This window comes from Lynx rufus, unplaced genomic scaffold (assembly GCF_022079265.1).
Source record: "Lynx rufus isolate CCGP_SWC_20201006 ecotype Redwood Valley unplaced genomic scaffold, mLynRuf1.p SCAF_10, whole genome shotgun sequence".
NCBI classification, from domain to species: domain Eukaryota; kingdom Metazoa; phylum Chordata; class Mammalia; order Carnivora; family Felidae; genus Lynx; species Lynx rufus.
In genome coordinates, this window is record NW_025814824.1 from 55,494,083 (window position 1) to 55,507,142 (window position 13,060).

At 45.3% G+C, this 13,060-nt stretch overlaps 1 non-coding gene across 1 annotated transcript; it reads right to left on the reverse strand.

The window, feature by feature from the left end:
- Nucleotides 1-12,011: 12,011 nt before the first annotated feature.
- On the reverse strand, nucleotides 12,012-12,114 carry LOC124505229 (U6 spliceosomal RNA). The gene has a single exon (XR_006960587.1). It is a non-coding gene; the product is annotated as a U6 spliceosomal RNA (small nuclear RNA).
- Between the last annotated feature and the right edge of the window lie 946 nt (nucleotides 12,115-13,060).

A 13,060-nucleotide genomic window follows, 5' to 3' on the forward strand; every position in this document is an offset into this window, starting at 1 on the left:
ATTTAATTTTCTTTCACCTGTTAAAAGGAAAAAGTTCTCTTGGGTATTGGTGTACTCTTTCTTGAAAAAAAATTGAAATATAATTGACATATAACATTATGTTAGTTTCAGATGTGCAACGGTGTGACCAAACTGAACTGACCTAAGAGACTGGTTCAGTGAAATCTACCAGCTCGGGTTCTAGATTGTGAAATTTCTTGAAGAATTTTCAAAGGTAGGGAATGAATGGTAAAAGAATGTGCCATGCCAAAATATGATTACAGGATTTCGGGACATGCTACTCCAAAATATGCTGCTTTGGTATAATGGTTGTTTTGAGCTGTAGGACACTTGAAAAATAGCCAGTGCAGGGAGATTGTTCTCTGAATTTCCCTTATCTGTCTAAAGACAGATCCCCGAAAAGGAATTCAACTGTCATAAATCCCCTCCCCAGGAATTTCATAAACCAGGGAAGACTGAGAAGTTACTTGGTCCTAGGGTATCCTCTGCTAGGAGGAGACTTTAGACGTTAACACCATGCTCAGACAAACTTTGTACAAAACATCGTATCTCCCATCCGTCTTTCCTAAAATTCATGCCCTCTCCCAGGGGCGCCAGGGTGGCTCAGTCAGTTAAGCAACCAACTCTTGATCTCAGCTCAGGTCTTGACCTCACGGTTGTGAGTTCGGGCCCCAAGTTGGGCATATACCTACTTTAAAAAACAAAACAAAACAAAAACATGGCCTCTCCCCTAGGAGGACTGCATCCCCTTCCCTTCCTTGTCCCAATTAAAATGGCATTTACTCCTGAATTCTAAGCCATCTCAGGGGCTTACTTATTTTCCCCATATCTCCTATGTATATATGAGGTATACATGTTAATAAAGTTCTGTTTGTTTTTCTCTTGTTAATCTGTCTTTTTTGTTTTTTTGTTTGTTTGTTTGTTTGTTTGTTTGCTTGTTTTTTAACTAGGCTCTACACCAAATGTGAGGCTTCAACTCACAACCCTGAGATTGAGTCCTATGCTCTACCGACTGAGCCAGCCAGGCACCCCTAACCTGTCTTTTATTACAGGGTTCTCAGCCAAGAATGCAGAAGGGTAGAGGGGAAATTGTTTTTCCTCCTGGAAGGTTTACAAATTTTAATTCTCTCTCTCCCACTTACCTCATTCACTCCTATCTACCAATTAATCAGTTAGTTCTCTACCCTGGATGCCAGGGATTAAGAACTGAATGAGAGACACCAAAGGTGGGGGCAAGGGTGGACAGATATATTTTTAAAAATTAAAAGAAAGAGAGGAAGAAAGAAAGAAAGAAAGAAAGAAAGAAAGAAAGAAAGAAAGAAAGAATTACCATAAAGTGTGATAAATTCTATAAGAAAGACAAGTTTAGGGGCTATGAGAGCTCAACAGAGTGGTACATCACTCAGATGATGAAGGAGATGGGGTAAGAAGACGGTACCTACACTGCCTCTTTATGGACGAATAATTGTTAATTAGTCAATTAGTCAAGAGGAAGGATGAGGAGGCGGCAGATTGGATAAAAGAGGAAAAGGAGTCAAGAATGACATCCAGATTGCTTAATAAAGCCAATTAGATCTTCAAAACAAAACAAGGAATGACACCCAGGTAGCTTGGGTGATGAGCAAATATGGTGCCAGTTGCTAAGACAGATAAGACCAGAAAAGGGACAGATATAAAAGAAAACAACTGATTAGGTCTTGGACATGCTGAGTCAGGTGCTTATAGATATACAGGGAAAAAAGACCAACACAGCACTTCCAAAGCATGTTCTAGCAACCCAAGTTCCAGGAGATATTAATATTCCAAGAAAAAGGGCAAGGGGGGTGGGTAGAGTCTGTTGAAGGTTGTATTAGTCCAGATTCCCCGGGGAAACAGAGCCAGAGGCAAGAATTATATGCTGATGCCTTTTATGAAGGTGCAAACCCAAAGCCTCAAGAGTGAGCCATGCAAAAGGGAAGTGAGGCAGGGAGGGATGGGAAACAGTGCAAAATGCAGGGAAGAGCAGCTGGTGGGCCACAGAACTACACAGTTGGCTACAGTAGCAACAGTAAAGAAAAGCAAAAGGCTGGAAGTCCACCACTCAGGCAGTGTAACTGAGACTGAGAAAACATAGATTGTATCTAATACAGACTTCAAATAAGTTTAAGAAGTACTGGATATTACGTGCCCCCTCTTGGAAATTTGCAACGCATTTTAACACATTAACAGTTCTAGAAGTAACTCAGCAAGGAAATAAATTTCATTTTATTTAACACAGTATTTCCCAAACTTACTTGACCACAGAAGCTTTCTTTCATGTGCCGCTCATCTATAGAACTCAGTTCTGGTCCGCTGTGGATACCAGAATCTGGAGCAAAGGAGAGAGTACAGATTGGATAAGGAGTTGAGAAGCATATAAGTAGTGAATGAAGCCCAGAGGATGGAGGAGATCATCCAGGAAGAGTTTGGAGAATGATCCTAAGCCAGAGCCCTGGGATACACCAATATTAAGGGACAGCACAGGAAGAAGATCTCTCAAGAACAAAGGAAGAGACAGCCACAGAATTTGGATACTCAGAAAACATATTTAGATATTAAAGCAGAAAGGAATTTATAACTGAGTATAGGTGAACAGAGGACACCCTAGGACCAAGCTACTCAAAAATCTATTCTAACCATCAGACATTATCCAGGAGCTTGTTAGAAACGCAAGATCTGAGATCTCACTCCAGATCTATCCTTTACTGTATCCTCTGGTCATTCACATGAACATTAAAGTGTAAGAAGCTCTGGCTTATAGCAATGCTGGAATGGGTGGAGGTGTAGACTAAATAGAGCTTCCAGAGATACCTGTAGACCCTCAGAATCAATTTGCCTCTGCCCTCATGATCAGGAAAGAAGCCACCAAACAACTAGTGCTACAGGAAGCTACTGAACTAGGAAGGTGGTGATCATGAAACAAGCTGGCCTCCTTCCAGACCAGCAAAACTTACCTGCTGCCTCTCCCCCTCTTAGTTCCAGGATCCAGTCTCATGTAAGTTCATTTAATTGGCAGTTTCTAAACCACGTTTGGAATGCCAGCTGCAAGGAATTCTAGGAAGCAGAGCTTCCCGGCTCTAATGTACTAGAAGGAAGTGGAAAGGGATGTTGTATGAGTATGACAGGAGCTGATAGCTGTCCCCCAATATCTCTATTCTACCCTTCATCCATGGTAATAGGATCTTCAGGTTGGCACATGACTGTCCGGAATAAGGATGTCTTCCAGCCTCTCTGCAGATAGATATGACCATGTGACCAAGTTAGGACTAATAATGTAATGGAAATGTCACAAAGCAGCTCCCAGGAATCTTTGAGAGGCAGCAGGAGCATACCCTTTACACTCTTCATCCCTCCCTCTAACATGCTGCTTGGAGCATGAGATGCTATCATCTTGGACTACGAGGTTGAGGGCTATATGCTGGGGTTGGCAGAGCACAGCTATGAAGAGCCAGAGTTCCTGAGAACTTCCTAAGTCAGAGCGACCATTCCTGCTCTGACGACTTACCTCTGTATACGTGAAAGACTAATCAACCACTGTTATTTTGGAATGCCCCCACAAGAACCTAATCCTAGCCAATACAGATGTCAAAGGCACTGATTCTTAACATTGGCAGTTCATTTCAGAATGCAATGCCCTGGACCATCCTCCCTAAAAAAAATACACTTTTGTATAACTCTTTGTATAACAATTTCAAGGACTGCTGTCCTTGAAAATGTTGTTTTTACCTGAAGACAATCTAAGGACTCGTGAACCCTTTGCTAAGAACCCCTAGAGTTGAGATTTTCAAGATGAAAAGATTATAACCAATAGGCAAAGGGCTCAGAGTAAAAGTAAGAACTGAAAAATGGTCCCTGGATTTGGTCCAGACTGTTGATGCCATTAGTTGGAGGAGTTTCAGTGGGGTAGGGTAGAGTGGGGGCAGAAACTAGACTGCAGAGTTCTGGGAGAATGATAATCAAGAAAGTGGAGGCAGCAAGTATTGTTAACCATTTGGAGTCAACCAGTAGCCTGGCCCCAAAGATGGTGGTGGCTGGGAGACAATGGAGGTCATGGGCTCCCGAGAGGATTTTCCTGGCTTTCTTCTGCTTCTAGGACCAGACCAGCCAGAGTGAGGGTGATTTGGAATATCCGACACCATTGCATGTTGCACCCCATTTATCCTTCATGGCGTTGGAAATGCTGGCCCTGTCTCAGAAAGGAGGGGAAACTGGGATCCTGGGAACAGAAAACATTCCTGAGGGAATGAAGGCTAGAGGATGATTTTGGCTCAGCCAGAATAGATGTTATCAAGTCCTTCCCCTTCAGACAGTCCACACTAGGATACCTCTGGGCATCCTTCAATGAGAAGATTGTCCCCTCTGTCCCCTCTCTTCCCACCTACAGTGTTGCTGCTATAGCTGGACCCCAGACGTAAAACCAGTACATCCAATAGCCTTGGCATACCTGTGGAGTTAACATCAAAGCAGACCACAGCTTATCGTCTGGAGAGAAGGAACCACATCATGTGTCCTGGTTTCTTTTCTTACCCGGAAGCTCTTTCATGCTTTTCTGCAACCAGGACTCAGACTGGCATTCCTGATGTGCCTCCATGATTTTCTCCCCTCATACCTGTCAACCCTGCTCTGAGATCCCAGGCTTTTCCTGGTCCTGCACCCGGAGCTGTTTCTCTGCACTACCCCCTGAGTACGTTTGTCACTTAGTCCTGTCTCTCCTTAACATCATCCTTTCAAATGATAGAACCACCTTCCCAATCAAAGATTTACTGTGCAAGGGTCTTCCCCAGATCCCCATGGTGGTGAAAGTGGACAAAATCTAGTCACATGTGGGAAACTGGAGACAGAAATGACTCAGATTTCTTACTTCAGAGCCCCAGGGCACAGCACTGGCAGAGGGAGCCTATCAAAGAGGCTCTGCTCTGAGTGGCCTACCTTTTGTGGAGACACAATGTGCTCATTTATATCTGCTACCTTGGGATAAAACGAGGGTCTCCGCTGGGGCCTTACACTTGCCAGTTAGCCAAGGCGGAGCCAGGAGTCCCTCAAAGGCCTCAAGTACCCAGGGAATGAGCAAGGGTCCCAGGTCAGAGTCAGAGCAGGGTTTGCTCTCACCTCTGTGGCTCCCACTTCCCAGAACAAGTTCCAGCAGCTCTGGATCATGGCTCCCTCCAGAGAAGAGACTAGGCTTACAAAGTGGAAATTGTCCAATAAAATGTGTAAACATCCCACCTGTACCCCTCCCACTTCCCACCCCCTGGGGCCCCATGGTTTGAAAACAAAGCTTAGCCACTGAAAGCTTTTATGTAGATAAGAGCTGAGCCAAGCAGCCTGGTTCCTTTGGGCAGCCTCTTCCTCCTTCCCTGTCTAGCATTTCCTGGGTGAGAAGGAAGAACTCAGTGAAAGGAGTAAGCTTCCCCAGAATTTTAGCAAGGTACTTAGAAAGAAATACGGGCTCTGGCCTCTGAAAAGCCTGGATCCCGATCAATCCCTGCCACTTACCTGCTGTGTGACTTTCCCTTAACTTTTCTGAGCTTCCACTTATTTTCTCAACTGTAAAATAAGGATTAGAATTCCTCTTATATAAGGTTGTAAGACTCCAATGAAATACTATATGTGTAGTTCCTGGCTTTTTTTAATTGGTACGAACCTGTTTGGAGATAGAGCCTCTAAATAACTTTCCTTTTCTCTCTGCTCTCAGCTCGCCTTCCTCCCCTCTCATCATTTCTCTCCCCAGCACCTGGAAAGCTCTCCTAGGTCCCTATTATTCAAAGGTCCAGGGCAAAGCAGCCTCACCTATGAGAGCTTGTTAGAAATGCAGACTCTCAGCTGCCCCAGACCCTCTGAGTCTGAATCTGCATTTGAATAAGATACCTAAATTTTTCTCTGTGCATATTACAGTTTGAGAAGCACTTGCCCTGGGTCAGCCTTGCTTCTTTTCCAAACCAAATAGCACTGGATTTCAACAATTCACACCAGTTAACAGCAGTAGTTTCCTCCAGCAAATTGCATACCACATACTAAAACTTCTCCATTGGACACTTGAGTAACAACAAATCATAATATTAATAAAATGATGGTAGCAAAATTTAATATGTACGGAATGCTTTGGTATTTACACTACCCTTTCATACCCACATAATCTCATCTGATTCAAGAATATGAGGGGCGCCTGGGTGGCGCAGTCGGTTAAGCGTCCGACTTCAGCCAGGTCACGATCTCACGGTCCGTGAGTTCGAGCCCCGCGTCAGGCTCTGGGCTGATGGCTCGGAGCCTGGAGCCTGTTTCCCATTCTGTGTCTCCCTCTCTCTCTGCCCCTCCCCCGTTCATGCTCTGTCTCTCTCTGTCCCAAAAATAAAATAAACGTTGAAAAAAAAAAATTTAAGAATATGAGATAGTTATCTTCAATCAGAGGGTGTTTGAGTGAGTGAATGAATACATGATTGAATGAATGACTTGGGGACTATTTAGAGAAAAGAAACTGAGTTATGAGAGGGCCTTTAGGGTTTCATCAATGAGGAATTTTGTTCAGCCGCTAGTAAGAGCAATTCAAAACAACAGTTTGGGCCTAAATGAGATTGGGGATTATTTTCCTCTTACATGATAAACTGTCTCCAGGCAGACCAGGCTGGTGTGGGGACTCTACAAGTTTCAAAAACTGGGATCCTGCCTTCTGCTCTGTCATTCTTAGCACACGACTTCAACTCGGAGATGAAAATGACTGCTGGAGCTCCATCCATCAAGTCCTGGTCCCAGGGACAAATAAGCAAGAACAGGGGGAAAGGACAAAGAGGTGCTTGCTAGCTAAGTTAACCCCTTTAAACAGCTTTCTAAAAACCTTATCCAATCACTTCCAGTGACCTCTGCTTAGCCATCCCCCTCTACAAGTAAGGTTGGGAAATGTGGTTTTATTAGCCAGCCACTTTGCTGCCCCTAACATAGTAGTAAGGAAGGTGAGGAGAGCGGCTATTAGGATGAAATCTAGCTTTCTCTACCAAAATGGGAATCAATGAGAGGGGGCATTTTGTGTTTCTCCCTTTGTAATCGCTCAATAAGGAATAGAAGAATCTGGAAAAGACAAGGTGGTTGCTTCTGGGCAAAAGGAAAGAGTTTTCTTACCAGTGTATTAGCAGAGGGCCCAAAGTAGGGGTAGATGAGAAACCAGGACGCTTAACTGAAATGTTGCTTTCTTTGTAGAGGATGCTGGCTTCATGGTAGATTATTCATGCTCTTCTTCCAGACTGGGATGCTCTCCCTCCTTTACATCATAATTCCTAACTCGTTCCAGTCAACTCCTGCGCATTCCTTTAGTTCTCACCTTGTACGCTCTCATAATCTTGTTGTATGCTCTCAGAAACCCGAGAGTTTACCTGTATAGTATGTGTTCCAGGTCTGCCCTGCCCTAACCTGTTTTCCCACCTCCAAGTATAAGGTCCCTGAGGGTAGATACTATGTCTATACTATTGATCATTGGATTTCCAGCACCTTCATGGTAACCAAGCATGGAGGTGGCACAAGAAGGATGCACTTGAATGAATGAGTGTATCTGGTAAGAAAGTTCACATTATTCCTTAGCTTTTTTGGATTATAAATAACAAAAATCCACCTGCATTATCAAGAAGGGGAAACTTAATTATAACGATACAGGGGCATGCCACAGAGACAAAGGACTAGATTAGAGCCTGACCTCAGGAATGAAATACTATATGCCATGGAGCAGAATCAGAAACTCAGATGCCACTGGGAATCTCCTCATCTTTCATTCTCTCATTAGATCAGTTTCTTCTGCTTGTTACTTTCACACAGGGGAGAAAATATGGCTGTCAAAAGAACTTAAGAGTTACATGTTATTGGACCAATCAGCTGGAGAGAAGTTAACATAGCTCTTCTTCTCTCATCTCTATCCCTGGTTGGAAAAACCAGAAATATTATTGTTCTGGTATGCGTTAAGTGCCTGACCCTGGACCAATCAAGTGACCAGGGACTAGGGTCATATTGTAGAAACATGGCATTTCCCACTGCAACCTTGTAGTTTGGGTATGGGAGAGTTGATTCCTGAAAGAGAGGTTTTGGGAAAACCAAACAGTAGATGTCCATTGGAGCGAGCATTGGCTCCCCACACACCAGCCCCAGTTCCTCAGCCACGACTCCAGCATCTCCTTGGATTAATGCCTGGATCTCTGAGGCCTCGGTAGGTCTTCATGGCCATCGTGAGAGTTCTCTGGTAGATTCTAGCATCTGGCTTCCAAAACTTTATTCATTCCCCAAAACCCCTCTTCCCCAACAATACCAATGTGCAGACATACCACTGAAACTTGAGCTTCACAGAGCAGGCCTCCTCAATGACCAGGAGAATCTGCTGGGCTTTCCTGGCTGCAGAAGGTGGAAAGTGGAGTCTGGAGAGCTGTTGGGCAAAGTCAGATAGGAGATGGGAGCAGCTCTCTCCAGGATTTCTTCCAACCAGCACTCTACTTCTCCTCTTACATCTGGCTATCATTCAGCTATGAGGGATGAGCTTCCAAAACTATCTGACAAATGAAGAAACTGAGGCCCTAAAAAGGGACAGGATATGAAGGTGGTCATTTGGCAGATCAATAGCAAAAATAACACTTGAATTTAAGTCTCTCTTCTTTATGCTTTTAATATAGGGACTGGAAGAGCTTGACAACACTTCTGCAGAGACAATGCTATGCTCACTAGATGTAGATTACATTTCCCAGGCCCCTTGGCATCTAGATATGGACCATATGACTGAGTTCAGCCAATAGGAGGAAGGTAGAAGAAAAGCATGCCATTTCCACATTTGCCCATAAAATATCCCAGGTAATCTTCCACACCCTCTCTCCTATCTCTATAAGGCTGGAAACAAAAGGCTCTGAGATGGGAGCTTCCTCATGGAAGAAGGCCAAATCTCTGATTTCACTGCCTGGAAGAGAGCTGCCCAGGAGTCACCCTACCAAGAAGATCTGAATTGGATTTTACAGGTGCAATAAATAAATCCTTACTGTGTGAAGTCACTGAGATTTTGAACTTGTATATTGTTATATGTAGCATACCATTCCCAGACTGGCACATCTTTGATGGAACCCCTCCTTATTATGAGTTACATTTGACCTCTTCCAGCACTGTCTCTGCCCTTTGACCCTGACAAAGACCCAAAATACAAAGGGGGCAGTACAGCTTTGTGACTAGGAACACAGGCCTTAAATCCAGTCATATCTGAGTCTGAAACCCCCACGCCCCCCCAAAGACCCAAGCAGGTTTCTTTGTCTCTTTGAGCCTATTTCCACATGTGTAAAGTAGAGACAGTTTCTAGTTAAAATGTGGTTGTAGGGTTTAAAAAAATATTATATAACCAGTGGTTCTCCGTCGAATGATGTCACTCTGGGAGGGAGAGAGGGAGGGAGTTGGGAGGGAGGAGGGAGCTAGAAATTGTAAGGTCATGTTTGGTTGTAACAATGACTGTGGAACCCTTCTAACTAAAGATGCTAGATGTCCTGTGATGCTTAGGACACTCCTCCACAGTAACAAGCTGTTACTTGTCCGCCAAGCTTTCATATGGTCCGTCCGACATTCATTTATCTGACGTTACAATAACGTAAACGCTGTTTTACAAAGAACCACAAAGTATTTTTGCATGGTTTTAATGTCAGTTGAGTGTTCCAGGAATGTGTTTGCCCTGTGTCACTGTCAGCACTTTGACAGGAATCAGCACCCTCACGGGAGGATAATTCAGGGAGGGGTTAATTTGGAAAATGACGAATTACAAAGGTGTGGACAGGTGTGGGGAAGCCAGACAGGACAGGGCAGGCACCCAGGTCCAGCAGCAGCACAGCTGTCACCACCGCTATATATCCAAGGGGGAGGTGGGGGGCGGGGCGAGATTACTGGCACCTGACAGGGAAGAAGTGTTGCTGACAGTATTAGATTCCCAGGCTGCCACAACAAATCACCACGACCTTGGTGGCTCAAAGCAACAAAAATTTATTCTCACCATTCTCAAGGTCAAAAGTCTGAAATCAAGGCAACATCAAGGCCACAGTGCCTCCGAAGACCCCACGGGAGAATCCTTCCTGGCCTCTTCCAGCTTCTGGGGGCTCCCAGTGTTCCTTGGTTGTCTGCATCACTTCGGTCTCTGCTTCCATCTTTACATGGCCATCTCTTCTCTGTGTCTTCTGTGTCTTCTGAAGACACTTGTCTTTGAATTTAGGGTCCATCCAGATGATCTAGGGCAATCACATCTCAAGAGTCTTAATTACATCTGCTCAGATCCTTTCTCCAAATAAGGTTACATTCCCAGGTTCCAGAAGTTAGAACGTGGACATTGGCGAGGCCACTTTTAGGCAACAGGCTTGAGCAATGGAAAAAGGTAAGGTAAAAGGGCCCACAGTGACCACCGGGCTGAAAGCAAACAGGCCCAGTAGGTGACCCACTTCAAAACATCCAGGGGCCCTAGCTGACCAATGGGCTACTTACACACAGGCACAAGTATCAAAAGGGGACAATTCTGTATGTTTGCATACCTCCTCACCTTCCCCCTTAACTACAGCCCCGTACCACAGCCTCTTTGCTGTCCTGCCTGCTGCTTCCCTTGCAACTTATTCAATAGACTTCTTTCTCCTTTGTTCTGCCTTGGGTGAATTCTTTCACCACCTGTGCTGCTGGCCTCCACCATATCAGGTTGTCCCACAGACAGCTTTTGGGGGCCCTCATTCAACCCTCTGTAGCTACCCTGAGAACAGCAGTGACTTTAAGATGAAGGTATAGATAGGAGGTAGGCAGAAAAATAAAAACCCCAATCTCCTTCCCCTCCCTCATTCCATCTCCTGTCTTTCATTGGCCAAACCCAACAGGAAATCAGAGGCCAAGAGTGTGGTGGTTGTGTCAGGCTCCCAGGGCCAACAGCAGGATAGAGAAGTGGGGGAGAATGGATCTGGAGGGGCAAACAAAAGACAGGGGAGCACTGTGTCAATCAAGGGAAGATTGGATTCTGTTTTATTTGGAACTTTAGCAGGGAAGTTCACCATTGCAGAAATCATGATTGAATGGCAACAGTGCTGGTGGTTGCTGTTGGAGCCAATAATGTAACATAGTTGTAACAGCCTGTGTTTGTAGTTGTTGCCCATTTACAGGGGATAGCTGCTTCATTGTATCTGCCAGCGGGGTCTGTCCAAGCATTTCCATATTGAACATTTCACAAACTATTTTTAATGTTTATTTATTTTTGAGAGAGAGAGCACAAGTGGAAGAGGAGCAGAGAGAGAGGAGAACAGAGGATCTGAAGCCGGTTCTGTGCTGACAGCAGCAAGCCCAATGTGGGGCTCGCCCTGGAGAACTGGGAGATCATGACATGAGTCAAAGTCAGATACTTAACTGACTAAGCCACCCAGGTGCCCCTCACAAATCTTTTTTTAAGTCTGTTTATTTATTTATAATGTTTATTTCTTTTTTTATTTTTAAAAAATTTTTTAAAGGTTTATTCATTTTTCAGAGACAGACAGAGCGTGAGTGGGGGAGGGGCAGAGAGAGAGGGAGACACAGAATCTGAAACAGGCTCCAGGCTCTGAGCTGTCAGCACAGAGCCCAACTCGGGGCCTGAACTCAAGGACGGCGAGATCATGACCTGAGCTGAAGTCAGACGCTTAACCGACTGAGCCACCCAGGCACCCCATATAATGTTTATTTCTTTATTTTGGGAGAGAGGGGCAGGGAGGGAGGGGCAAAGAGAGAGAGAGAGAGAGAGGCAGAGAAAGAGAGAGAGAATCCCAAGCAGGCTGTGCACTGTCAGTGCAGATCCTGACATAGGGCTGGAACTCACACACGGTGAGATCATGACCTGAGCTGAAATCAAGAGTCGGACGCTTAACTGACTGAGCCACCCAGGAGCTCCAAAAGTTTATTTATTTTGAGAAAGAGAAGGCCGAGAGAGAGAGAGAGAGAGACAGAGACAGAGACAGAGACAGAGACAGACAGAGAGACAGAGAGAGGGAACCCTAAGCAGGCTACGTGCTATCATCACAAATTTGCACGTTGTCCTTGCACAGGGGCCATGCTAATCTTCTCTGTATTGTTCCAATTTTAGTATATGTGCTGCCCAAGCAAGCAAAAAATATATATTCTTGTATTCTAAACACCTTTTATTTCCGCCTTTAAATTATGAGGCATTTTTTAGTTTAATATTATGAAACTGTGATGAAGGTTGGTTATATTATCTATGAATGCTAAAAATGGCATTGAAAAATATTATTGGGTTGCAGGGGCGCCTGGGTGGCGCAGCCGGTTAAGCGTCCGACTTCAGCCAGGTCACGATCTCGCGGTCCGGGAGTTCGAGCCCCGGCTCGAAGCGTCAGGCTCTGGGCTGATGGCTCAGAGCCTGGAGCCTGTTTCCGATTCTGTGTCTCCCTCTCTCTCTGCCCCTCCTCCGTTCATGCTCTGTCACTCTCTGTCCCAAAAATAAATAAACGTTGAAAAAAAAAATTAAAAAAAAGAAAAATATTATTGGGTTGCATAAAGTTGAGAGTTACAAGGTGTAGGTGACTCATAGTGCCAACACACTAAGAGCTGGATACATAGGACCTATTGTCATTAGGGCTGTTATCACACTTCATCACTTCCAAGCACAATTGGATTGAGGACCCTGGAGACCAGGCCTGCTGTGAGTCACTAGGGGAGGAGAGGGCCTAGAGCCAGTTCCCCTGGAGGTGGTATGACGCAAGCCTGGGTCCCGAGAAGCCCCGGCTCTGACACCACTGTTCCCTCCCCCAGAGCAAGATGTCTCCAGAGGAAGAGACTCTCTTGAGCCCTGGAACCCCCAGATAAGCTCCTAGAGCACACCAGCATCCCAGGCTTTCCCACAAAGCCAGGAGCGGTGAGGGAGGCAGCTAGGCCAGGCTCCAAAGCTGCAAACCAGACACGCCCCGCCCGGCCAAGCTTACGTCAGTGGGCTGGCCAGGTGGGGGAGGGGTGGAGTTGGCCCCGGAGCCAGGCGGTCTCACCCCCAGGGGAAGGGAGGAGTTGAGAGCAGAGGGAGGAGGGGAAGGAGGGAAGG